Genomic DNA, 27,771 nt, shown 5'->3' with positions numbered 1-27,771 from the left:
TACAAAGAGTTTGTTACAAAGAGATATACAAAGCCCTAGCTAGTAACAACCTCCTAGTAATTAACAGTACATGGTTTAACATAGCAATGGACCATTTTTAAGGGGAATAGCAACGGACTTGACTTGATGGCGCGGTGGAATATGGAGAGGTAGAAGTTAGTAAGCACTGAGGCAATGAGGTTCTCTTGGAGAAGCTGCTGGATCCCTTTTGGTGACGCACCAAGGGTCCAAGTATCATTGTGACACACAGGAAGCAGACCAAAGAAAGTGACAGTGCACCAAGGGCCTGACTTAGTGGATTGATTCAGACAAGCCAATCTGGGCAAGAGCTATTCAACTTGCCAGGTGCTCTATTTTCAAACTGAAAAAGGGCCATGTCCGAATTTGTGCTTGTTTGCTCTGTTTACAAACTGAAAAAGGATCCTCTCTACAAACCCTCGGGAGTCTACTGGATCTCGCAGTTTTACGGCGAGGAACAAGGCAATTATAATGAATCAGCTGCATTTCCTAGGCTCATCTTTCCTGAGCCTCGTGGCGCCGAGATTTGCTTCTGGCCCTGTGATAGCAATCCCGACCTTTTGAGGTTTGAAAAGGGCACAATGCCTGGAGCTACTATAAACTGACAAATGAATACCTAGAGATGATTAACAGGCTATAATTTCTGATGGACCTCAAGGAATTTCGGATGATTGATCATGGCATTCACAGGAACTCTGTTGTGCCTCACGTTCACCGGAAGCAGAGCAATCAGCAGCCGCACACCTGCAGGTCAACACAGCTGGAGCAGGAGCTGCTACACCTACGAAGCAACCGTGAGGGAGTTCCATGGCCAGTCTTGTAAGTACAAGACAATCTTGGCATGAGCTGTTCAATATTGTCACGAACACAACCAAAGCTTAGCACAGCGCACCGCCCGCATACAAACAAACAGATGGGCAAATGGAGCATGCTAACCATGCCTCGATACAAACGGGAGTTCACTCTTTTATTTTCTGTATGCTGAGGACTCATAGGCTTTCGGTCATGGAGTTCCTGTACAACTCAAGTTTCCACTTTTCTTTTTTTTTTGGAAAAGGAGGCTTGCCCCGGCCTCTGCATCTGAACGATGCATGCAGCCATATTATTAAAAGTCTCAAAATAGCACAAAGTCTTAAATTCATTACAACTCGCAAGCAGAGCAAAGAAAAAAAACATAACTCTATACCACAACCGGTATGAATAATAGGACAACATCCCTAGATTCCTATCCTATTATGAGACCACCATCCATACCGATTGAATATAGCCCGTGCTACCATCTTCCACTGGGTGCACCCAGTAACCAAAGGCTCCCTGGAGCCCGTAGGAGTGAGTAAGGACAACGTACGGATCCATGCCGTAGCTCTGAAGATGACCTGCAAGAAGGTTCAAATGTGTTGTCTGCTAAAAATCATATTGTTCCTATAGTTCCATATAGCTCAAATAAGCGCACATATTCCAATCTAAATAAGAGATGCAATAATATGATCTACTTCAGCTAACCACGTCCCAAATAACGATCCAATGCTAACTGGAGGGATATTGTTAAAGGCTATATGAATCGTTCGCCAAAGTAATTTCGCGAGAGGGCAATCTATGAATAGTAGTTGTATTGTTTTGTCATGGTAACAAAAACAACATCGTGCACTGCCTACCTAACATCGCTTTAGTAAATTATCTTTGGTGAGGATCACTTTCTTGTGGACAAACCACATCAAAACTTTAATACACAAGGGAATCTTAACTTTCCAAATATATCGATCTCAGGATTGGGCCAAAAACCAATTAGATCCATATAGGATTTGACCGTAAACACTCTGTTTCTAGCTAACTTCGAGTGAAACGAATTAGGTTGGTTAGATAAATGAACATCTATCAACCTCCGGACCAAGTGCATCCAGAAGTTCCAGCGCTCCCCAACTAAAGATCGCCTAAACTAAATATTTAAGGCTACCGATTGTAATATTGTGCCCACGCAATCCTCCTTATGTTGTACAACATTATATAGTTGGGGTACTATATGGCTAAAGGCGTCTCCCCTAATCACGTATCCTCCCAAAATCTTGTTGTCATTCCATTGCCAACAAAGAATTTAACCCCACATACCATCAGTGTATACCGATAACCTATACAACCATTTACTCATGAGACATTTATTTCTACTTTCCAGGTTCTCAATACCGAGACTCCCCTGGTCCTTAGGTCGGCATATCATATCCCATCTTGCCAGGCGATACTTCTTTTTAGTCTCATCTGACTGCCGGAAAAATCAAGATCCAAATAATTCTAGTCTCTCCCGTACCCCTTTCGGTGCTTCGAAGAAAGATAACATGAACATCGACATACTAGTTAATACTGAATTTGTAAGCACTAACCGACCTCCACACGGCATTAGCTTTCCCTTCCAGCAGGTAAGTTTTTTCTCAATTCAATCTTTGATGCATTTTATAGCAGTGTAAAAGATCTTTGCTTGTATAGCAGCTTAATGATCCTCATAAATTAGACATATCTGTATGTTTAGGTGAGCATCAGAATCCCAAAAGGTTCTTAGCAGAGACCAAAAGATAGAGAAATGGTTTGAAGCCGGTCCTAACAAATTTTAAGATAGACGGGTAGATGCTAAAGTTGACAAGCTTAGTACCAACACTACGGAAGCCCCATTCATAAATCTCTAGGCATGTATCACCAGTATATTGCAGTTTATACCAAATTTAAATTTTGTAGAGCACACCTATATAATTTTTCTCATAGATATGTTATATATGTAGGTTACTTCTGCTCCAGGTGTTGCAGAGACCAGTTCAGACCCGCCAAAAACTATCACTGCTGAAAGCAACTCAACAAAGTCCACAAGTGAAATAGAGGAGGAAAATCAACGGCCTATGAGTGTTGGTGGATATATAGTTAATATATCTATCCTTTAAAGAAGTTTGATTGCAGTATCACAAGGACACCGGTTGAGGAGTTGTTCACTGGGCGAGGAACAGAGCAAGATCATGTTATCAGTTTAGTTTGTAAACCAGAAAAGAATGAACAAACTAAGGTTGTCTCAGTGTGGGGAATGTGAGGTCTTGGGAAGATCACTTTGGTTCAAAGCGCCTACCGAAGCCAACAACTTAGTGGCTGGAAGCATGCTTAGGTCACTGCATTGCGCCCATTCAACCATGAAGTGCTCATCAGAAATTTAGCTTTGCAACTACTGAGTGATGTCCAAGAAGATCCTATCGGGGCAACAACAACCGGAAAAGAAAAGAAGAGCATAGCAACAACGGGACTTGAGCATCTGGTCAAATAATTAAATATCCGTGTAAATAAAAAGTGCCTCATTGTTCTTGATGATATATCAACCACTGCAAAATGGGATTTCGTCAGAAGTTACTTGACAAATGCCGGAACAGTCATAGTCACTGATACGTCTCCAACGTATCTATAATTTATGAAGCATTCATGCTATATTATTATCTGTTTTGGATGATTATGGGCTTTATTATACACTTTTATATTACTTTTGGGACTAACCTATTAACCAGAGGCCCAGCCAATATTGCTGTTTTCTTGCCTATTTCAGTGTTTTGAAGAAAAGGAATATCAAACGGAGTCCAAACCGAATAAAACCTTCGGGAGCATTATTTTCGGAACGGAAGCAATCCGAGAGACTTGGAGTTGAAGTCAAGGAAGCTTCGGGGTGGCCACGAGGGTGGGGGGCGCGCCCCCTCTACTGGGAGCGCCCCCCTGTCTCATGGGCCCCTCGAGACTCCCCCGACCGACTTCTTTCACCTATATATTCCCATATACCCTAAAAACATTGAAGAAGAAGATAGATCGGGAGTTCCGCCGCCGCAAGCCTCTGTAGCCAACAAAAAGCTCTCGGGAGCCCGTTCCGGCACCCTGCCGGAGGGGGGATCCCTCACCAGTGGCCATCTTCATCATCCCGGCGCTCTCCATGACGAGGAGGGAGTAGTTCACCCTCGGGGCTGAGGGTATGTACCAGTAGCTATGTGTTTGAGCTCTCTCTCTCGTGTTCTCTCTATGGCACGATCTTGATGTATCGCGAGCTTTGCTATTATAGTTGGATCTTATGATGTTTCTCCCCCCTCTACTCTCTTGTAATGGATTGAGTTTTCCCTTTGAAGTTATCTTATTGGATTTAGTCTTTAAGGATTTGAGAACACTTGATGTATGTCTTTCCATGCTTATCTGTGGTGACAATGGGATATTCACGTGATAAACTTGATGTATGTTTTGGTGATCAACTTGCGGGTTCCACCCATGAACCTATGCATAGGGGTTGGCACACGTTTTCGTCTTGACTCTCCGGTAGAAACTTTGGGGCACTCTTTGAAGTACTTTGTGTTGGTTGAATAAATGAATCTGAGATTGTGTGATGCATATCGTATAATCATGCCCACGGATACTTGAGGTGACAATGGAGTATCTAGGTTACATTAGGGTTTTGGTTGATTTGTGTCTTAAGGTGTTATTCTAGTATGAACTCTATGATAGATTGAACGGAAAGAATAGCTTCATGTTATTTTACTACGGACTCTTGAATAGATAGAACATAAAGGATAACTTTGAGGTGGTTTCGTACCCTACCATAATCTCTTCGTCTGTTCTCCGCTATTAGTAGCTTTGGAGTCGCTCTTTGTTGCATGTTGAGGGATTGTTATATGATCCAATTATGTTATTATTGTTGAGAGAACTTGCACTAGTGAAAGTATGAACCCTATCCCTTGTTTCCTATCATTGCAATACCGTTTGTGCCCATTTGTATCATTAGTTACCTTGCTGTTTTTATAATTTCAGATTACAAATACTCATATCTACCATCCATATTGCACTTGTATCACCATCTCTTCGGCGAACTAGTGCACATATACAATTTACCATTGTATTGGGTGTGTTGGGGACACAAGAGACTCTTTGTTATTTGGTTGCAGGGTTGTTTGAGAGAGACCATCTTCATTCTACGCCTCCCACGGATTGATAAACCTTAGGTCATCCACTTGAGGGAAATTTGCTACTGTCCTCCAAACCTCTGCACTTGGAAGCCCAACAACGTCTACAAGGAGAAGGTTGTGTAGTAGACATTAGTTACCACAAGGGAAAAATATGTCGCCAGACATTGTTCAGGAGAAGGGACCAGCTTGTACCACATTGAATGTCTAAATGATGCCGTCGCACTTGATCTCTTCAAAAAGAAGGTACTTTCTTCAAAATTTCTTGTCTTTTTTTTCCTTTTGCATGAGTACTTTTTTGGTGGTATTCTTTTGCATGAGTTTGCAATCAGACAATATTATTAATTAAGAGTTCTATTCAGATGTCTTAAACAATTTATGATCATTTGTTGGTCATTTGCATTGAGACATAAGATTGAGATTACTAGACTTATACTCCATAACTCAATTTACTAGAATGAGGTCGATGCCGATCTATCATATTACTGAGTGGTTGGCTATCTACTTGTATTTACAATAAGAAAATATACATATGCTTGTATTGTGGAAGAAAAAGGGTGAAATGTGAGAGTAGTCAATTGGTGTTATCTGCATTTAAATGTATTGATAAAGAAGAGCATGCAATAGACTGTATTTGAATTCTTGTCTAATACAACAGTACTGAAGAAAAGCACATAGTTCTACAGTTCGACAACCATAAACTGAGATTATTAGGCATAAACTGACGCCATGAAACCATAAACTGAAGCAATGAAGCCATAAATGAAGGAAATATGCCCTAGAGGAATTAATAAAGTTTTTATTTTATATTTCCTTATATCATGATAAATGTTTATTATTCATGCTAGAATTGTATTAACCGGAAACTTGACACATGTGTGAATACATAATCAAAATATTGTGTCCCTACTAAGCCTCTACTAGACTAGCTCGTTAATCAAAGATGGTTAAGTTTCCTAACCATAGACATGTCTTGTCATTTCATGAACATGATCACATCATTAGTAGAATGATGTGATGGACAAGACCCGTTTGTTATCTTAGCATTATGATCGTTTAGTTTTATGCTATTGCTTTCTTCATGTCAAATACATATTCCCCCGACTATGAGATTATGCAACTCCCGGATACCATAGGAATGCCTTGTGTGCTATCATACGTCACAACGTAACTGGGTGATTATAAAGATTCTCTACAGGTATCTCCGAAGGTATTTGTTGGGTTGGCATAGATCGGGATTAGGATTTGTCACTCCGAGTATCGGAGAGGTATCTCGGGGCCCTCTTAGTAATGCACATCATAAGAAGCCTTGCAAGCAAAAAGTGAGTATGGAATTAGTTGCAGGATGATAAATTATAGAACGAGTAAAGAGACTTGCTGGTAACGAGATTGAACTAGTATGAAGATACCGACGATCGAATCTCAGGCAAGTAACATACCGATGGACAAAGGGAACTACGTATGTTGTCATAACGATTCGACCGATAAAGATCTTCATGGAATATGTAGGAATCAATATGGGCACGCTTAACGCTCGTTGAGGCTAGAGTAGTATTGGGATATTTGATGAGTGGTAACCAAATGTTGTTCAGAGTCCCAGATGAGATCCCAGACGTCACGAGGAGTCTCGGAATGGTCGAGAGGTAAAGATTGATATATGGGAAGTCATATTATGGGTGCCGGAAAAAGGTGCAGTTTTTTTGGGTATTGTACTGGGAAGCTTCCAAAAGGTTCCAGAGGATTCCGGAGGGGTCCGAAAGTCCATAAGTGGGTTCACCATGACCCAAGGGCTAGCATGAGCTACGGGGTGGTGCCTTGGCCTTATTGGGCTAGGCGCACCAAGTCCTCAAAAGCCCATGTGGCTAGGGAGGACAAAAAAAAGGAAGGAGTCCTAGTAGGAATAGGATTGGACTTGGAGTCCAAGTCTTCTCCCCCTTAGCTACGCCTTAGCTAGGGCTTGGAGGGGCTGTTTTGCATGCCTCTCCACTATATACAGAGAGAAGGGGTCGCCTAATGAGGACACACAAACCCTTGGTGCCCCTCTCTCTCCCGTTACTCCGTAGTTCCACCGCCTCGTCCCGGTGACGCTTAGGGAAGCGTTGTCGGTGCTCCACCACCACCATCACCACCATGCCGTTGTGTTGGTTGTAATCCCATCTACTTCTCCTCTCCTGCTTGCTGGATCAAGAAGGAGGAGACATCATCGAGCTGCACGTGTGCTAAACTCGGAGGTGTCGTGCATTCGGTGCTTGATCGGTCGGAACGAGAAGAGGTTCAACTACATCAACTGCGTTGTCAAACGCTTCCGCTTTCGGTCTACGAGGGTACGTAGACACACTCTCCCCCTCTCATTGTTATGCATCTCCTAGATAAATCTTGCGTGAGCGTAGGAAATTTTTTGAAATTGCATGCTACATTTTCTAACAGTGGCATCCGAGCCAGGTCTATGTAAGGTTGTGGGTGGTGATCGTCATACTGGTTACCACCAATGTCTTATTTTGATTCAGAGGTATTGTTGGATGAAGCGGCCCGGACCAACCTTACATCACCACGTTCACGAGACCGGTCCCACCGACAGACATGCAACTAGTTTTGCATAAAGGTGGCTGACGGGTGTTTGTTTCTCCTACTTTAGTTCAATCGAATTTGACTGTGGTCGGTCTTTGTTGAAGATTAAAATAGCAAACTTGATAAATCACCGTTGTGGTTTTGTGCCGTAGGTAAGAACGGTTCTTGCTAGAAGCCCGTAGCAGCCACGCAAAACTTGCAACAACAAAGTAGAGAAGGTCTAACTTGTTTTTGCAGGGTATGTTGTGATGTGATATGGTCAAGATATGATGTGATATACGTTGTTGTATGAGATGATCATGTTTTGTAAAAGTTGTCGGCAACTGGCAGGAGCCTTATGGTTGTCGCTTTATTGTATGAAATGCAAACGCCATGTAATTGCTTTACTTTATCACTAAGCAGTAGCAATAGTTGTAGAAGTAATAGTTGGTGAGACGACCACGATGCAATGATGGAGATAAAGGTTTCGAGCTTGTGACGATGGAGATCATCATGATGCTTTGGAGATGGAGACCAAAAGCACAAGATGATGATGGCCATATCATGTCATATATTTTGTTTGCAAGTGATGTTTATATTTATGCATGTTATTTTTCTTAGTACGATGGTAGGATTATGAGATGATCCCTTAACTAAAATTTCAAGGTATAAGTGTTCTCCCTATGTATGCACCGTTGCGACAGTTCTTCGTGCTGAGCAACCACGTGACGAACGGGTGTGATAGGGTCTATGTTAAAATACAATGGGTGCAATACAGTTTTGCACATGCGGAATACTCGGGTTAAACTTGACGAGCCTAGCATGTACAGACATGGCCTCAGAACACTGGAGACCAAAAGGTCGAACGTGAATCATATAGTAGATATCATCAACATATAGATGTTCACCATTGATGACTACTCCATCTCACGTGATGATCTAACATGGTTTAGTTGATTTGGATCATGTATCATTTAGATTACTTGAGGGATGTCTTAAGTAATATGATTAACTGAACTTAATTTATCATGAACGTAGTCCTGATAGTATTTGCAAATTATGTTGTAAATTAATAGCTCGCATTGTAGCTCCCCTATGTTTGATATGTTCCTAGAGAAAACTAAGTTGAAAGATGATAGTAGCGATCATGCGGACTGGGTCTATGATTTGAGGATTATCCTCATTGATGCACAGAAGAATTATGTCCTTGATGTATCGCTAGGTGACAAATCTATTGCAGGAGCAGATGCAGACGTTATGAATGTTTGGCAAGCTCGATATGATGAATACTTGATAGTTTAGTGCACCATGCTTTACGGCTTAGAACCGGGACTTTAAAAACATTTTGAATTCCATAGAGCATATGATATGCTCGTGTCGAGAGGTATGACACCTCTGACAAGTACTTTGCCTACAAGATGGAGGAGAATAGCTCAGCTAGTGAGCATGTACTCAGAATGTCTGGGTACTACAATCGCTTGAATCAAGCGGGAGTTAATCTTCCAGATAAGATAGTGATTGATAGAGTTATCTAGTCACTATCACCAAGCTACTAGAACTCCGTGATGAACTATAATATGCAAGGGATGACAAAAATGATTCCCGAGCTCTTCGCAATGCTGAAATCGGCGATGGTAGAAATCAAGAAAGAGCATCAAGTGTTGATGGTTAACAAGACCACTAGTTTCAAGAAAAGGACAAAGGAAAGGAAAGGGAACTTCAAGAAGAATGACAAGCAAGTTGCCAGTCCCGTGAAGAATCCCAAAGATGGACCTAAGCCTAAAACTGAGTGATTCTACTGTGAAGGGAATGGTCACTAGAAGCGGAACTTCCCCAAATACTTGGCGGATAAGAAGGATGGCAAGGTGAACAAAGGTATATTTGATATACATGTTATTGATGTGTACCTTACTAGTCCTCGTAGTAGCCCCTGAGTATTTGATACCAATTTAGTTGCTAAGATAGTAACTCTAAACAGGAGTTGCAGAATGAACAGAGAGTAGTTAAGGGCGAGGTGACGATGTGTGTTGGAAGTGATTCCAAGGTTGATACGATCACTGTTGTACACTCGCTCTACCTTCGGGATTAGTGTTGAACCTAAATAAATGTTATTTGGTGTTTGCGTTGAGCATAAATATGATTGGATCATGTTTATTGCAATACAGTTATTCATATAAGGCAGAGAATAATCGTTGTTCTGTTTAGATGAATAAAACCTTCTATGGTCATACACCCAAAGTGGTTTATTGAATCTCGATCGTAGTGATACACATATTCATAATATTGATGCCAAAAGATGAAAAGTTGATAATGATGGAGCAACTTATTTGTGGTACTGCCATTTGGGTCATATCAGTGTAAAACGCATGAAGAAACTCAATAAAGATGGACTTTTGGAATCACTTGATTATGAATCATTTGATACTTGCGAATCGTGCCTTATGGGCAAGATGAATAAAACTCTGTTCTTCGGAACAATTGAACCAGCTAATGACTTATTGGAAATAATACATACCGATGTACACGGTCTGATAAGTGTTGAGGCTCGTGGCGGGTATCGTTATTTTCTGACCTTCACATATGATTTGAGAAGATATGGGTATATCTACTTAATGAAACACAAGTCTAAAACATTTGAAAAGTTCAAAGAATTTCAGAGTGAAGTGGAGAATGATCGTAACAAGAAAATAAAGTTTCTATGATCTGATCATGGAGGTGAATATTTGAGTTACGAGTTTGGCCTTCATTTAAAACAATGTGGAATACTTCCATAACTCACGCCACCTGGAACACCACAGTGTAATGGTGTGTCCGAACGTTGTAACCGTACTTTATTAGATATGGTGTGATCTCTGATGTCTCTTACCGATTTACCACTATCGTTTTTGGGTTTATGCATTAGGGACAGCTGCATTCACGTTAAATAGGGCACCCTCTAAATCCATTGAGATGACATCGTATGAACTGTGGTTTGGCAATAAACCTAAGCTGTCGTTTCTTAAAGTTTGGGGTTGCGACACTTATGTCAAAAGGCTTTAGCCTGATAAGCTCGAACCCAAATTGGAGAAGTGTTTCTTCATAGGATACCCTAAGGAAACAATTGGGTACACCTTCTATGACAGATCCGAAGGCAAGATCTTTGTTGCCAAGAATAGAACCTTTCTAAAGAAGGAGTTTTTCTCGAAAGAAGTGAGTGGGAGGAAAGTAGAACTTGATGAGGTAATTGTACCTTCTCTCAATTTGGAAAGTAGCTCATCCGAGAAATCTGTTCCCGTGATGCCTACACCAACTAGATAGGAAGCTAATGATGATGATCATGAAACTTCAGATCAAGTTACTACCAAACCTCGTAGGTCAACCAGAACACGATCAACACCAAAGTGGTATGGTAATCCTGTTCTGGAAGCCATGTTACTAGACCATGGTGAATCTACGAACTATGAAGAAGCTATGATTAGCCCAGATTCCAATAAATGGCTTGAGGCCACGAAATCGGAGACAGGATCCATATATGAGAACAAAGTGTGGATTTTAGTGGATTTGCCCCATGATCGGCGACCCATAAAGAATAAATGGATCTTCAAGAAGAAGACTGACACTGATGGTAATGCTACTGTCTATAAAGCTCGACTTGTCGCAAAAGTTTTTCGACAAGTTCAAGGAGTTGACTATGATGAAACTTTCTCACTTGTAGCGATGCTTATGTCTATCCAAATCATGTTACCAATTGCCGCTTTTCATGATTATAAAATCTGCCAAATGGACGTCAAAATTGCATTCCTTAATGGATTTCTTAAAGAAGAGTTGTATATGATGCAACCAGAAGGTTTTGTCGATCCTAATGGTGCTAGCAAAGTGTGCAAGCTCCAGCGATCCATCTATGGATTGGTGCAAGCATCTCAGAGTTGGAATATATGCTTTGATGAGGTGATCAAAGCATATGGTTTTATACAGACTTACGGTGAAGCCTGTATTTACAAGAAAGTGAGTGGGAGCTCTATAGCATTTCTAATATTATATGTGGATGACATATTGTTGATTGGAAATGATATAGAATTTCTGGATAGCATAAAAGGATACTTGAATAAGAATTTTTCAATGAAAGACCTCGGTGAAGTTGCTTACATATTGGGCATCAAAATCAATAGAGATTGATCAAGGCGCTTAATAAAAGAGTTCTTGCCTGTATTAAAAGGTGTAAAGTTTAGTAAGACTCAAAGCCCTACCACGGCAGAATATAGAGAGAGAATAAAAGTCATTCCCTATGCCATAGCCATAGGTTCTATATAAAATATGCCATGTTGTGTACCAGACCAGTTGTGTGCCTTCCTATGAGTTTGGCAAGGGGGTACAATAATGATCCTGGATTGGATCACTGGACAGCGGTCAAAATTATCCTTAGGTACCTAAAGAGAAATAAGGAAATGTTTCTTCGTTATGGAGGTGATAAAGGGTTACGTCAATACAAGCTTTAACACTGATCCAGATGACTCGTTGTCTCAATGTGGATACATATTGAAAGTGGGAGCAATTAGCTATAGTAGCTCCATACAGAGCATTGTAGACATATAAATTTGCAAAATACATACAGATCTGAATGTGACAGACCCGTTGACTAAACCTCTCTCACAAGCAAAACATGATCGCACCTTAGTACTCTTTGGGTGTTAATCACATGGCGATGTGAACTAGATTATTGACTCTAAAAAACCCTTTGGGTGTTGGTCACATGTAGATATGAACTATAGGTGTTAATCACACAACGATGTAAACTTTTGGTGTTAAATCACATGGCGATGTGTACTAGATTATTTACTCTAGTGCAAGTGGGAGACTGAAGGAAATATGCCCTATAGGAAATAATAAAATTGTTATTTTATATTTCCTTATATCATGATAAATGTTTATTATTCATGCTAGAATTGTATTGACCGGAAACTTGATACATGTGTGAATACATAGACTAAATACTGTGTCCCTAGTAAGCCTCTACTAGACTAGCTCGTTCATAAAAGATGGTTAAGTTTCCTAACCATAGACATGTGTTGTCATTTGATGAATGGGATCACATCATTAGTAGAATGATATGATGGATAAGACCCATTTGTTAGCTTAGCATTATGATTGTTCAGTTTTCTTGCTATTTCTTTCTTCATGTCAAATACACATTCCTCCGACTATGAGATTATGAAACACCCGGATACCGGAGGAATGCCTTATGTGCTATCAAACGTCACAATGTAATTGGGTGATTGTAAATATGCTCTACAGGTATCTCTGAAGATGTTTGTTGGGTTGGCATAGATCGAGATTAGGATTTGTCACTCCGAGATCGGAGAGGTATCTCCGGGCCCTCTCAGTAATGCACATCATAAGAAGCCATGCAAGCAAGGTGACTAATGAGTTAGTTGCAGGATGATGCATTACAGAACGAGTAAAGAGACTTGCCGGTAACAAGATTGAACTAGGTATGAAGATACCGATGATCGAATCTCGGGCAAGTAACATACCGATGGACAACATGACTTACGTATGTTTTCATAACAGTTCGACCAATAAAGATCTTCGTGGAATATATAGGAATCAATATGGGCATCCAGGTCCCGCTATTGGTTATTGACCGGAGAGGTGTCTCGACCATGACTACATAATTCCTGAACTCGCAGGGTCGCAGGCTTAACGTTCATTGACGCCAGAGTAGTATTTGGATATTTGATGAGTGGTAACCCAATGTTGTTTGGAGGACCAGATGAGATCACGGACGTCACGAGGAGTCTTGGAATGGTCGAGAAGTAAAGATTTATATATGGGATGTCATATTTTGGGTTTCGGAAAAAGGTGCAGTTTTTTTGGTATTGTATCGAGAAGCTTCCAGAAGGTTCCGGAGGAATCCGGAGGGGTCCAGAAGTCCACAAGTGGGTTCACCATGACCCAAGGGCTAGCATGAGCTGCGGTGAGGTGCCTTGGCCTTATTGGGTGATATATCTCCAACGTATCTATAACTTTTGATTGTTCCATGCTATTATATTACCCATTTTGGATGTTTATGGGCCTTACTATATACTTTTATATCATTTTTGGGACTAACCTACTAACCGGAGGCCCAGCCCAAACTGCTGTTTTTTGCCTATTTTAGTGTTTCGAAGAAAAGGAATATCAAACGGAGTCCAAATGGAATGAAACCTTCGGGAGCGATCTTGTTGGAACAAACGCAATCCATCAGACTTGGAGTGGATGTCAAGAAGCAGCCGAGGTGGCCACGAGGGTACAAGGCATGCGCTAGGGGGGTGGGTGCGCCCCCTGCCTTGTGGGCCCCTCGTGGCTCCCCTGACCGACCTCCTTCGCCTATATATATCTACGTACCCCGAAAACATCCAGGAGCACCACGAAACCCTATTTCCACCGCTGCAACCTTCTGTTCCCGTGAGATCCCATCTTGGAGCCTTTTCCGGCGCTCTGCCGGAGGGGGAATCAATCACGGAGGGCTTCAACATCATCGCCAAGGCCTCTCCGATGAGTTGTGAGTAGTTTACCACAGATCTTCAGGTCCATAGTTATTAGCTAGATGGCTTCTTCTCTTTCTTTCAATCTCAATACAAAGTTCTCCTCGGTCTTCTTGGAGATCTATTCGATGTAACTCTTTTTGCAGTGTGTTTGTCGAGATCCGATGAATTGTGGTTTTATGACCAAGTTTATCTATGAGAAATATTTGAATTTCCTCTGAATTCTTTTATGTATGATTGGTTATCTTTCCAAGTCTCTTCGAATTATCAGTTTGGTTTGGCCTACTAGATTGATCTTTCTTGCAATGGGAGAAGTGCTTATCATGAAACTTTCCACCGTTCCGTTTATCATGACACGCTCCATCATTGTCATATTGCTTTTGCATGATCATGTTGTTGACATCATATTTGTGGCAAAGCCACCTTCATAATTCGTTCATACATGTCACTCTTGATTCATTGCATATCCCGGTACACCGCCGGAGGCATTCACATAGAGTCATATTTTGTTCTAAGTGTTGAGTTATAATTGTTGAGTTGTAAATCAATAAAAGTGTGATGATCTTCATTATTAGAGCATTGTCCCAAGTGAGGAAAGGATGATGGAGACTATGATTCCCCCACAAGTCAGGATGAGACTTCGGACTTTATGAAAAATAAAAGAGGCCAAAGAAGCCCAAATAAATAAATAAAGAGGCCAAAGAAGCCCACCAAAAAAATGAGAGAAAAAGAGAGAAGGGACAATGCCACTATCCTTTTTCCACACTTGTTCTTCAAAGTAGCACCATGATCTTAATGATAGAGAGTCTCTTATGTTGTCACTTTCATATACTAGTGGGAATTTTTCATTATAGAACTTCGCTTGTATATTCCAACGATGGGATTCCTCAAAATTCCCTAGTTCTTCATGAGAAAGCAAGTTGGATGCACACCCACTTAGTTTCTTTTGTTGAGCTTTCATACATTTATAGCTCTAGTACATCCGTTGCATGGCAATCCCTACTCCTCATGTTGACATCAATTGATGGGCATCTCCATAACCCGTTGATTAGGCTCGTCAATGTGAGACTTTCTCCTTTTCTGTCTTCTCCACACAACCTCCATCATCATATTCTATTCCACCCATAGCGCTATATCCATGGCTTATGCTCATGTATTGCATGAGAGTTGAAAAAGCTGAAGCGCATTAAAAAGTATGAACCAATTGCTTGGCTGAGACCGGGGTTGTGCATGATGGGAGTATTTTGTTTGATGAAAATGAAGCATAGCCTAACGATATGATTTTGTAGGGATAAGCTTTCTTTGGCTATGTTATTTTCATAAGACATGATTACTTGTTAGTATGCTTGAAGTATTACTATTTTTATGTCAATATGAACTTTTACTTTGAATCATTTGGATCTGAAAATTCATGCCACAATAGAGAAAATTAAATTTAGAAATATGCTAGGTAGCATTCCACATCAAAATTTATGTTTTTATCATTTACCTACTCGAGGACGAGCAGGAATTAAGCTTGGGGATGGTTGATACGTCTCCAACGTATCTATAATTTTTGATTGTTCCATGCTATTATATTACCCGTTTTGGATGTTTATGGGCTTTACTATATACTTTTATATCATTTTTTGGACTAACCTACTAACCGGAGGCCCAGCCCAAATTGCTATTTTTTTTCCTATTTCAGTGTTTCGAAGAAAAGGAATATCAAACGGAGCCCAAACGGAATGAAACCTTCGGGAGTGATCTTTTTGGAGCAAACGCAATCCAGGAGACTTGGAGTGGACGTCAAGAAGTAGCCGAGGCGGCCATGAGGGTGCAAGGCGTGCCCTAGGGGGGTGGGCGCGCCCCTGCCTCATGGGCCCCTCGGGGCTCCGCTGACCGACCTCCTTTGCCTATATATATATATATATATATATATATATATATATATATATATATATATATATATATATATATATGTTCCCCGAAAACATCCAGGAGCACCACGAAACCCTATTTCCACGGCCGCAACCTTCTGTTCCCTTTAGATCCCATCATGGAGCCTTTTCCGGCGCTCTGCCGGAGGGGGAATCGATCACGGAGGGCTTCTACATCATCGCCAAGGCCTCTCTGATGAGTTGTGAGTAGTTTACCACAGACCTTCGGGTCCATAGTTATTAGCTAGATGGTTTTTCTCTCACTTTGAATCTCAATACAAAGTTCTCCTCGATCTTCTTGGAGATCTATTCGATGTAACTCTTTTTGCGGTGTGTTTGTCGAGATCTGATGAATTGTGGGTTTATGATCAAGTTTATCTTTGAGAAATATTTGAATCTCTTCTGAATTCTTTTATGTATGATTGGTTATCTTTGCAAGTATCTTCAAATTATAAGTTTGGTTTGGCATACTAGATTGATCTTTCTTGCAATAGGAGAAGTGCTTAAGTTTGGGTTCAATCTTGCGGTGTCCTTTCCCAGTGATAGCAGGGGCAGCAAGGAACGTATTGTATTGTTGCCATCGAGGATAAAAAGATGGGTTTTATATCATATTGCTTGAGTTTATTCCTCTACATCAAGTCATCTTGCTTAATATGTTACTCTGTTCTTATGAACTTAATACTCTAGATGCATGTTGGATAGCGATCGATGTGTGGAGTAATAGTAGTAGATGCAGAATCGTTTCGATCTACTTGTGGCGGACGTGATGCCTATATACATGATCATGCCTAGATATTCTCATAACTATGCACTTTTCTATCAATTGCTCGACAGTAATTTGTTCACCCACCGTAATACTTATGCTATCTTGAGAGAAGCCACTAGTGAAACCTATGCCCCCAGGTCTCTTTTCCATCATATAAGTTTCCAATCTACTTTATCTTGCAATCTTTACTTTTCTGTCTATATCATAAAAATTTAAAAAATATTTATCTTATCTTATTATCTCTATTAGATCTCACTTTCGCATGTGGCCGTGAAGGGATTGACAACCCTTTTATCGCGTTGGTTGCGAGGTTCTTGTTTGTTTTTGTAGGTACGAGGGACTTGCGTGGAGCCTCCTACTGGATTGATAACTTGGTTCTCAAAAACTGAGGGAAACACTTACGCTACTTTGCTGCATCACCCTTTCCTCTTCAAGGGAAAAACCAACGCATGCTCAAGAGGTAGCATTGGGCTAGGCACAAGAAGTCCTCAAAAGCCCATGTGGCTAGGGAGGGCAAACAAGAAGGACTCCTAGTTGGAAATAGGATTGCACTTGGAGTCCAAGTCCTCTCCCCCTTAGCTGCGCCCTAGGGCTTGTATGGGCTGTTTCCCATGCCCCTCCACCTATATATAGAGTGGAGGGGTGCCCAAAGAGGACACACAAAACCCTTGGCGGCCCTCTCTCTCCCGTTACTCTGTAGTTTCACCGCCTCGTCCCGGCGACGCTTTAGCGAAGCGTTGTCGGTGCTCCACCACCACCATCACCACCACACCTTCGTGTTGGTTGTGATCCCATCTACTTCTCCTCTCCTCCTTGCTTGATCAAGAAGGAGGATACGTCATCAAGCCGCACATGTGCTAAACTCGGATGTGTCATGCGTTCGGTGCTTGATCGGTCGGAATGAGAAGAAGTTCGATTACATCAACCACATTGTCAAGCGCTTCGCTCTCGGTCTACGAGGGTATGTAGACACACTCTCCCCCTCTTGTTATTATGCATCTCCTAGATAGATCTTGCGTGAGCGTAGGAATTTTTTTGAAATTGCATGCTACATTCCCAACAATAAGCTGAGCTTATTAGTTGCACATAGTTGCAGAAGCCACAAACAGAAGCGAGGTTAAAAAACAGTTTTTTCACTCAAATAGTTATTCTTTAATCCAAGTACTCAACAATATTAAATTATATTTATGTAGGTGTTTAAGGATAAGGAAGAAAAGTTTAATTTGGCGCTTGATATGGAGGAACAGGCAAGACTTGTCTTAAAGAAGTGTGGTGGACTTCCCCTTGCAATATCAACTATATGTGGATTCCTAGCCACGAGGCCTAAAACTGTTATTGAATGGAGGAAGATGCATGGCCGCATTAGTGTTGAGTTGGAGATCAATCCAGAGCTTAGGACTATAAAGACAATCCTTTTGAGGAGCTATGATGGCTTACCCTACCACCTCTAGTCATGTTTCTTATACATATCCATATTCCCAGAAGACTACATAATAAAGCACAGACGCTTGGTGAGGCGATGGATCGCAGAGGGCTATTGCAATGGAGATGTAGGGCATGACAGCTCAAGAAGTTGGGGATCCTACTTTGATGAGCTTTTAGAGAGGAGTATGATTCTGCCGGGAGAAGGTGTAAACTATCATAGTGGAAAAGTTGATTCTTATCAGCTTCATGATATCATTCGTGAAATATGCATCTCGAAGGCTAGGGAGGAGAACCTTGTTTTCACACTTGAGGATGGAATTTGTTTGAGAAGTACACAAGGTCCAATACTTGACCTTGTCATTAGCAGCAATTGGAAAAGAAATAAAGCTGTGTTTGGTAGTATGCTAGACTTGTCGCATGTGAGATCGCTGACCATGTATGGACAGTGGAGATCATATTTCATCTCTGAGAAGATGAGGTACCTTTGGGTGGTTGATTTGGAGGACACATTACAGTTTAAAAAAAGTCATCTTGATGAAATTGGGCAGCTCCATCACCTCAGATACCTCTCTATACGAAAATGTCCGTTTATTTGGGGCCTTCCTAAATCTATTGTGAATTTGAGCCATCTCCAAACACTGGATATCAAAGGCACACATATATTAGAACTGCCAGCAACTATCACCAAGCTCCGGAAGCTAGAACACCTCCTTACAAGTGGTGTTCTTTCTAGTGACGTGGAAGAGGGGGTGAAATGTTTGCTCCGAATTATCAGGTGGTGCGACTAGGTTAAAATCTGCAAACACTATATAAACATGAGAAAACATGAAGATATTTAGACTTTCATTAGATCAACAATAAAGCACATAAGAGACACTTGGCAATTCTTTTAATGTCTTCCCCTTTCTATGACTCAAGAAAAGGAAAGAAATTCAGAGAAACACGCTGAAAACTTTTTGGGTTTTCGGGCTTTCTGGAGAAAGCAAAAGAATGAAGAAAAACGAAAAGCGAGAACAATATTTACACCAGAGAACTCCTAAAAACGACAAAATAAGAAAAGGGAAATCTTTTTGGCTTTTATTTCAATAATACGAACTAACTAACAAGGAAAAGAAAACAAAAAAAGCGAGAAATAATATTGGAATTTTTCAGAGTTATTCAAACACACAAAAATAAACAATAAAGGCGAAACACGGATAAACAAAGATACGTTAAACACCAACAAGTGTAAAGAATGTGAATGCATCCATGAAATATCGGTGAGAATACGTACTTCCCCAAGTTTAGTATTTTGGTCTATGTTGATTTACGGCTACTGCTCATATGGGTAGAAGTCGTAATGATAACTCTAATATGATTCATACACATAGTACTTACGTTTATACATTTACCAACACTCAACATTCAAAATACACATAAACAAAAAAGAAAAACCGACTAAAAATAAAAATATAAAGAAAATCAAACAAAAGAAACAATGTGTGCATACACACAAGGGAAAGGAAACATGCGTGCGTGAACACACACACATAATTGCCATGCATTTTATCCATGCATGTGCATGCAAGAGTTACGGGACATGCATGCACGGCGACATGCACTCCAAAAAAGAAGGAAATCATACTTGGTCAAATCTGTGTTAAATGACACATGTATCAAAGGACATGTACCACCAACCACAAAATTGACCGACTAAAAATAACTAGAAGAACGCTCGTGCATTGCAACGGGGCCACATTAACTTTAAAAGTTCAATACTAATATTCTCATACATATCAAGTGACATTGTCGACCTTTTTTACCATCAAATCCTCACACACACACTCTCTCTCTCCCCCCTCTTCCTCACTCTCTCTCCCCCCTCTCTCTCTAACACACACACACACATATCCATATTATTGGGTACGGGACCATAATCAATCTATTTCACACACACGCTAGTGCATAACAATATGGATTATGTGTATTATATTTGCCACCACAACTGAGGGAATTAATTTCATGTAACTCGGCTAGCCACAGCTCCAAGAATACGTGGAGGAGGTGGCCCGGGTCGGCGTCGGCGCCGTCCGGCGCGGGCCGCAGGCCCGCTTCCAAGTGCGTCTGCGCGCCGGCCACCCACGCCGGGTCCTTCAAGTGCCGCTTCCACCGCACCAACTCCCAGGGCCAGGGAAGCCGCCCTTCTTCGCACCCTTCACCGGTCGCGGCCAACGCGGTGCCGCGGCACCCGGCCTCGCCGTTCTCGTCCTTCGGCACCGTCATGACCCAGTGACGTAGCCCAAGCATGGGCCTCGAGAATCAAGAACGCTCGACAATGGAGAGGGAAGGGAAGATCATACACATGTCATAAGAAAGGGAGTTTATTTACCGCTCCCTCGATGTATTGTTTCCTTTGTTTGGAGATTGATTACCATCCATGAGTTAAGGTAAGGTTAATGTGATTGAGCGATTTTTCTGAAAATCAATTATTTGTTTTCTAATTAATGTGATTGAGAAATTTAAGGTAAGGTTAATTAATTTAGATTTGATCTTTAGAGTTTGTTCGTGATTGATTCTACATTACTAAATAACTTGCGCCAGTATGGAAAGTTCTGATTTGTTCAGATTTCTTTCGTTGTGTGAGAGGGTGACGCGAAAATAAACCGATGAAGTGGGGGGAGGGGACGAAAAAAATCTACGAAAAAACCCAGCGAAGGTGGGAGGAGGTACCAAAAAAAACCATGGGAGGTGGGACAGAAAAAATCATGGAAGAGAGACTACCAACTGCTCCATTAGAAGTAGAGATAATTCATTTGCTTGACATAGCTAAACCAAAAACAAAACAACATTTTCTCCTATATTTTTGAGCTCCGACTAGAAGCAACATTTTCTCGCTCCTGATACCATAGTAAACGGGAACATGGCAGCTGCACTATGTAGTAAGAATATTGTAGAAGATGGCACATAAGAATTCTTTCAGTGATGAACACTAACGTAAACAGGATGAAGTCTAACCTTTTTTATATTAGTTTTTTCAAAAAGGGGGGACTCGCCGGCCTCTGCATCAGCAAGATGCATACGGCCACATTTATTAGAGAGTAAATATGGTTCAACAAGGTCTCAAAATCTGCAAACAAAAGCAAAGGCTAGCTCACTCAGAGCCTCAAAGCCAAAACAAAACGCCCAATAAGCCACAACCGGCAGGCAAAATACAAGATAGGTAAACTAATTGCCTATCCTATTACATGACCGCCGTCCAAACCGGTTGAATATATCCCGCGCTACCATCTCCCACCGGACAGATCCAGTAACCAAACGCTCCCTGGCCTCCGTCAGAGTGAGTAAGGACCACATACGGATCAGAGCTGTAGCCCGGAATACAACCTGCCAAAAATGAATAGTTGTTTTTCTGTTGAAAGCCAAATCATTTATGCACTTCCAAATTGCCCATAACAACGCACATACTCCTACACGAATGTGTCTAGATGTTTCGGACTCTATCCGAGCAAGCCACGCCCCGAATAACGTGTTGACCGAAGTCGGGGGAGTAATGTTAAAGGCAATTTGCACAGAGCGCGACAACCCTCGTGCCAATGGACAGTCAAAAAAGAGATGCTTGATAGACTCGTCCCGATCACAGAAACTACACCTAGTAGAACCTGTCCAGTTGCGCTTAACTAAATTGTCCTTTGTTAAGATTACTTGTTTATGCACAAACCACATAAACACTTTAATCTTCAAAGGGACCTTAACTTTCCAAACATCTTTGGAACTAGGAATCACACTAGTGTTAATGATATCGATATACATCGATTTAACCATGAACTCCCCAGATCTAGTAAGCTTCCAACACAACTTATCGGGCTGAGGAGTTAACTGAACCTCCATTAGTCTACGGACAAGGTGAAGCCATGCTTCCCATCGATCACCCACGAGCACCCTCCTAAACTGAATGTTGAGTGGAATGGACTACAAAACCGTGGCAACAAGAGCCTCACGAAGCTGAATAATACGATAAAGGGACGGATACTGGGTCGCCAAAGGCGTGTCACCAAGCCACGTATCCTCCCAGAATTGAGTGTTGCTGCCATTACCGACAATACACCTCGTTCTGTTAAACAAGGTAGCTTTGATTCTCATGAGCCCCTTCCAGAACTGCGAATCAGTTGGTCGCAGAGTGACCTGGGATAGGGTCCTGGACTACAGATATTTACTACGTAAAATCTGCGCCCACGTTGCCTATGTCTCAGAAGATAACTTAAACAGCCACTTACTAAGCAGGCATCTGTTCTTAACTTCAAGATTTTCAATACCAAGGCCACCCTGGTCCTTTGGTCGACAGATAATATCCCATTTGGCCAGTCTATATTTTCTCTTAAGCTCATCACTTTGCCAAAACAATCGGGATCGGTAGAAGTCCAGCCTTTTCCTAACTCCAACTGACCTCAAAGAAGGATAAGAGGAACATAGGTAAACTCGTGAGCACCGAGTTAATAAGAATAAACCGGCCTCCATATGACATTAGTTTTCCTCTCCAGTAACTAAGTTTCTTCTCAAACCGATCCTCGATACACTTCCACTCGCTGTTTGTTAGCTTACGTGAATGGGAATACCGAGATACGTAAAAGGTAAAGCCCCAACTTCACAACCAAACAATTGTCTATAAGCCTCTTGTTCGTCTTTGGCTCTACCAAAGCAGAACAACTCGCTTTTATGGAAATTAATCTCTAGCCCCGACAATTGTTCAAATAAGCGTAACACTAACTTCATGTTTCTGGCTTTTGCCAAGTCGTGTTCCATAAAAATGATTGTATCATCCGCGTATTGCAGAATGGACAAACCACCATCTACCAGATGAGGCACCAAGCCACCCACCTGACCGGCCTCCTTTGCCCTCCCAAATCAGTACGCCAACATATCAACCACAATGTTGAACAAAATTGGAGACATAGGATCGCCCTGCCGCAGACCCTTGTGTGTTTGGAAATAATGACCTATGTCGTCATTCACTTTAATTCCAACACTCCCTTTTTGCGTGAATGCTTCCACCTGGCGTCGCCAAGCTTCATCAAAGCCCTTCATGCGCAAAGCCTGTTGAAGGAAAGGCCATTTGACTTTATCGTATGCCTTCTCGAAATCCACTTTGAAAATAACCTTTTTTATATAAGCTTTGTAAATAATTGATTGGTTCCACCCAAAAACTACAGTGGGCGGAAAACTGATACCAATAAGATCAGGTTAAGATCAGTTGTTAATTACAGTTTGAATAGACTTGGATTGGTTTTGGTAATTATGCCTCCAACTATGCATTATGTGTGAGTCAAAATAAATATTTTTTAGCAATTTATACTAAACATTTTTAGTTACGTGTATACTATTAACACTGAATTTAAATATATTTTCATTAGTAAAATATGTTTATTAACAATCTTAACATTTCAATTATATTTAATAACATTAATGGTATTGTCTCATTACTAATATTAAATATGAAAGTACAACTCAAATATCTCTCATCATAAATATATATGTGACACGAGACCTATATTTTGTTATAGAAAGTCTGTTAATTTTCATAATTAGTTGGTCCATTTTGGTGAAAAGAATTCCTTCTGAATCAAAATAGAGCATAAACAAAATCACCCCCATCTAAAATAGCTTGCCACTTAAATATTTATAATGTGCTTAGCTTTTGTATCTCTTTTAATATTTATATAAATGGTCTCTATATAGATATCTCTCTAAAAGGTTATATGATGCACACGTGTAACAAATAACCAATAAGCAATTGTAAAATATGAGTCTAGTGTAGCCTATCTAAGAAATAGAAATATATTGATTGTATGAGATGCCAACAAGTGTGGGTTCGTATCCCCTCTTGTCAACCTTGCTAGTGGCATTGATATAGCCATAAAAACGGTCCATGTGGACTATCTTCAAACAATCATGCGGCTCATGAGGCAAAGGCAACTCACTGTGGTCTCTCCCATGTCATATGCGCATATTGTATATGCATTATAAAACTAGAATAACTCATTAATTCTAGCTCTTCGCAAATATATGTAGCTAAGCGGTATTTGAGAAAACAGACAAAAAACCTTTTCACTTCCCCATGAACTGACTACCTTGAGAGGGAGGGATAAGGAGGATCACGCTATATAGTATTTGGGCTACGAAAATTTGAGCAGATTAATTGCATAGAAAATTTATACAACCACCATAAAGTGCTAGTAGTGAAGAGAGCGGACCACCAGAAACCACTACTCAGCATTTTGGCAGAAATAGCTCTGTGTACAGATACTACGATTTGTGCCCATGCTTGACATATCAAGATTTGGGTGTTTTAATGCTTAATGTGTCTAGCTAGGTCTTAGCAACGAACTTATCTTGCAATCTTTCATGCGAAACATCCAAACAACAATTTTGAAACAATTTAGGTGGTGGTTTTGCTTATATACCATCACATTAGAGATTAGACAGTGCCAACTCGACAATAAAGCTCGGGAATCAGGACTAGTAACAGTTTGAGGTTCAAGTTGGCAAATAAAACTACCTGGTCGATCATATCATAAATAGTACTAAAATTACTTGAACAGGTTGGATATGGGGGTGCTTAGTGCTTGAACAGGTATGGGGGTGCTTAGTGCTGAATATGGATATGTAGCTCGTGGGGACGACCCTAGACGTTGGAGGACGACATGGGAAGAGATCGGGGACCAGAGAACATTGGCAGTATGGGCGGAAACGGAGCAGACACTACCAGGGAATAGTCTAGCAGTAGCGCACGTATTAGGTGTATCTGTAGCGCGGGCCATCGTGCTACTGATACGGCGCTACAACTAACATGTATCAATAGCGCGTGCTGACCCACGCTACTGCTATACATGTATAGCAGCAGCGGGCTTTTGGACAACACGCTACTGCTAATATCTACAACGCTTTAATTTTGGACGCGCTGCTGCTAACTCTACTCCCCTCGCTACTGTTAGTTTTATTAATTTTTGTTTTTTTTCTCCATATTTGTTTTGTATTTGAACAGGTTTTATACAATAATCTTTAGCATCATACACATACAAATGTAATCATAGCATCAAATCATGTCATCATCATAATCATCATCCAACACAAAGTGGTCTCTCATCAACATCTCGAAAATAGCGATACAAGTTCTTGCAACTACATCGTCATCCATCTAAACAATGACATACGCGAGAAGAGCTATCCCTCTCTCGCACTAGTATGACCTAAACTAACTACTGACTGTCGCTCGAAAACCGGAAACCAGTACACCTGGGCCTCACACTCCGGCCACTCATCGTATACTCCTGGCATAGCATTTCTTCGCCACCGATGATCTATGCACCTGCATCATCACATGAGTCGATGATATGCAACATATATAGTTGAGCAACAGAAAGAGACAGACTTGCCAAAAATAGAAGCAACATATCATAAGCATAAATAACAAAGTTCATCGTACCCAAAATGCCCTAACTAGAGTGATCTTCGCTAGTCGAGGAGGACGGTTTAATTAGATCACAAATAAAGTTTCGTCATGCATAACTCAAAGTTTTGTCATACATAAAGTATGGACTAAACGGACACATTGTAATATATCGACAATGACAACATGTCGCGCCATCCATGCAAGTCAGGGAGATGGTCCCCGAGCTTAGTGAAAGGCTTTAGGTCGAGACACTGAGCGGCTATGCATGTTCGGACGTCTTCCTGCGACATTTGCCCTTCCTCGTAGAACAACCCTATTTTTTTGAGGACCCCCTTCATGATAATTTGGGCAAGTTTGCGCTGGATGTGATAGAACTCAGCTTGAAGCCGATGATCCTCGATATCTCCAACGTTCCTTGCCCATTGCAGAATATGGGCATCCCGGATGTCGGTGACATGCAAAGGTTCTTATGATCCCGTCTGTATTCCAACATGTGATGTTGGACATAGAATCCATCCCTAAGAGTATCACTCGGTTGTTCGATGCAGCAGAAGTCGGTCTTATGGCTAAAGGCGGGCCTAACGCTCCTCTTCTTCTTGTCCTTGATCTCCCCAGCTCATATGTCGTAGAAAAAGATAGCACTATCGAGAACAGACTTGATGTTGGTGTAATCCTTTTCGTTCATATTCTTCGACGAGTCCAAGTAAAGAGCATGGGAGTATCGAGGGTAAAGGATGATGGAGACGGCGCGCCCGTGGCTGCGAAAAATAAGTACACCTCAAATTAATTAGCCTCCACCATGCTAATAAATGATAGAAATCGAAGGAAGGATATCCGCGCAGATGACTTACAGGGGATGATAAGCCATGAGAATTGTCTCCTTGTCCTTATTGGCGACCATGAAATTGACGATGTAGTCCCTCGCGTATTCACGGTGATTTGCGCAGATTGCCAAGAAGCTCTCGTACATGAAGTATGGGTCTGTGACACAGATACAAGGTATGTGCTCAATCCCGATGATGTAGTTCATTACAAGGCATAAAGGCGGACAAACGTAGAATCCAGCTTCTTCAAGTGAAACATGTCGAAGATTTAATCAAATCGAAGGAAGAACTTGCCCGCGGGTAATGAGTCGATGTACAACCTTTTCCGCGGCACGTTAACCACATAGAGTGGGTATCCTGGATTTTCGAGGCGATTAGGCTTTTCTCTCTCCGCAGCACATTGTCATGAAGTCTCCGTAGATTGCCGTGTAGGACCTATACCGATGCCTCAGGTAGGATTCATTCACCGGGGATATGGTATTTCACCGCACCGCGGATAGGTATACGGTCTTGAACCTGAGGCTACGGAGCTGGCTGGATCATAGCAGCAGCTTTATGGCTGCCTTTCCTCGCACTCTTCCGATGCTTCTTTGGTGGAAGGTCGTCTATAGTACGTTCAGGCTTCATAGGCGGCAATTCAGGCACCGACTCATGACGCTCAAACCCTGAGTACTCATACTGCTGAGCCATCAATCCTCCGACGTCAAAGGTGCCAGTATTGAGATACTGTTGAGTGTCATCCTCATCCTCATCGTTAGCTATGGCGACGTCATCAGCGACTAATGGAGCCTCTTCCTCACCCAGTCCGCAATCACCCAGCATGACAGGCGACGTTAATTGGGTAGGTGGGGTGCTGATGTTCATACCTTGTGGAGGCTGCGTGATCATGGGTGTGCTCCCGGCCGCCTCCAGACGAAGCAGCCTCTTTGGACACAATAGGACCCATGTCTTGCAATCGCCAAGCCGCTGCGGAGTCTCATCGTCATCTCCCCCTAGCACCAAAGGAACCAAATTCTCGTGGCCCATTTTGACACTGGCCACGGAAACTTTGAAGACATCAGGGGGGATCGGTCGGCTGTGGAACAATTGTTCCTCCGGCTTCATTATCGTCGCCTTCCCCACGTCCACCTTCTGGCCATTGATGTCGTACAATATGGTGTATGGGGTGTCGGCCTGCAAGACATGTCTGCGATGTGAGACATCCCAAAGGCAATGAAAATGGGAGATTATACATTTATTGAAGAGGGCCGGTGTGAGAGGTACCATGAGGGCGTCGAGCTCAGCCAAAGAAGAAGCACCGCCGAGGACGTCCCAGATGGAGGACAGGCTGCTATGAGCAGGTGCGGGAGCCGGTAAGGGAGCAGGTGATGGTGCAGGTGCTGGTG

At 41.7% G+C, this 27,771-nt stretch overlaps 1 pseudogene; it reads left to right on the top strand.

The window, feature by feature from the left end:
* The first annotated feature begins 695 nt into the window (after window positions 1–695).
* Window positions 696–18,924, top strand: LOC123084453 (disease resistance protein Pik-2-like; annotated as a pseudogene).
* The last annotated feature ends 8,847 nt before the right edge of the window (window positions 18,925–27,771 follow it).

Source organism: Triticum aestivum, chromosome 4A (genome assembly GCF_018294505.1).
Source record: "Triticum aestivum cultivar Chinese Spring chromosome 4A, IWGSC CS RefSeq v2.1, whole genome shotgun sequence".
NCBI classification, from domain to species: Eukaryota; Viridiplantae; Streptophyta; class Magnoliopsida; order Poales; family Poaceae; genus Triticum; species Triticum aestivum.
This window is presented reverse-complemented; position numbering and strand designations above follow the sequence as displayed.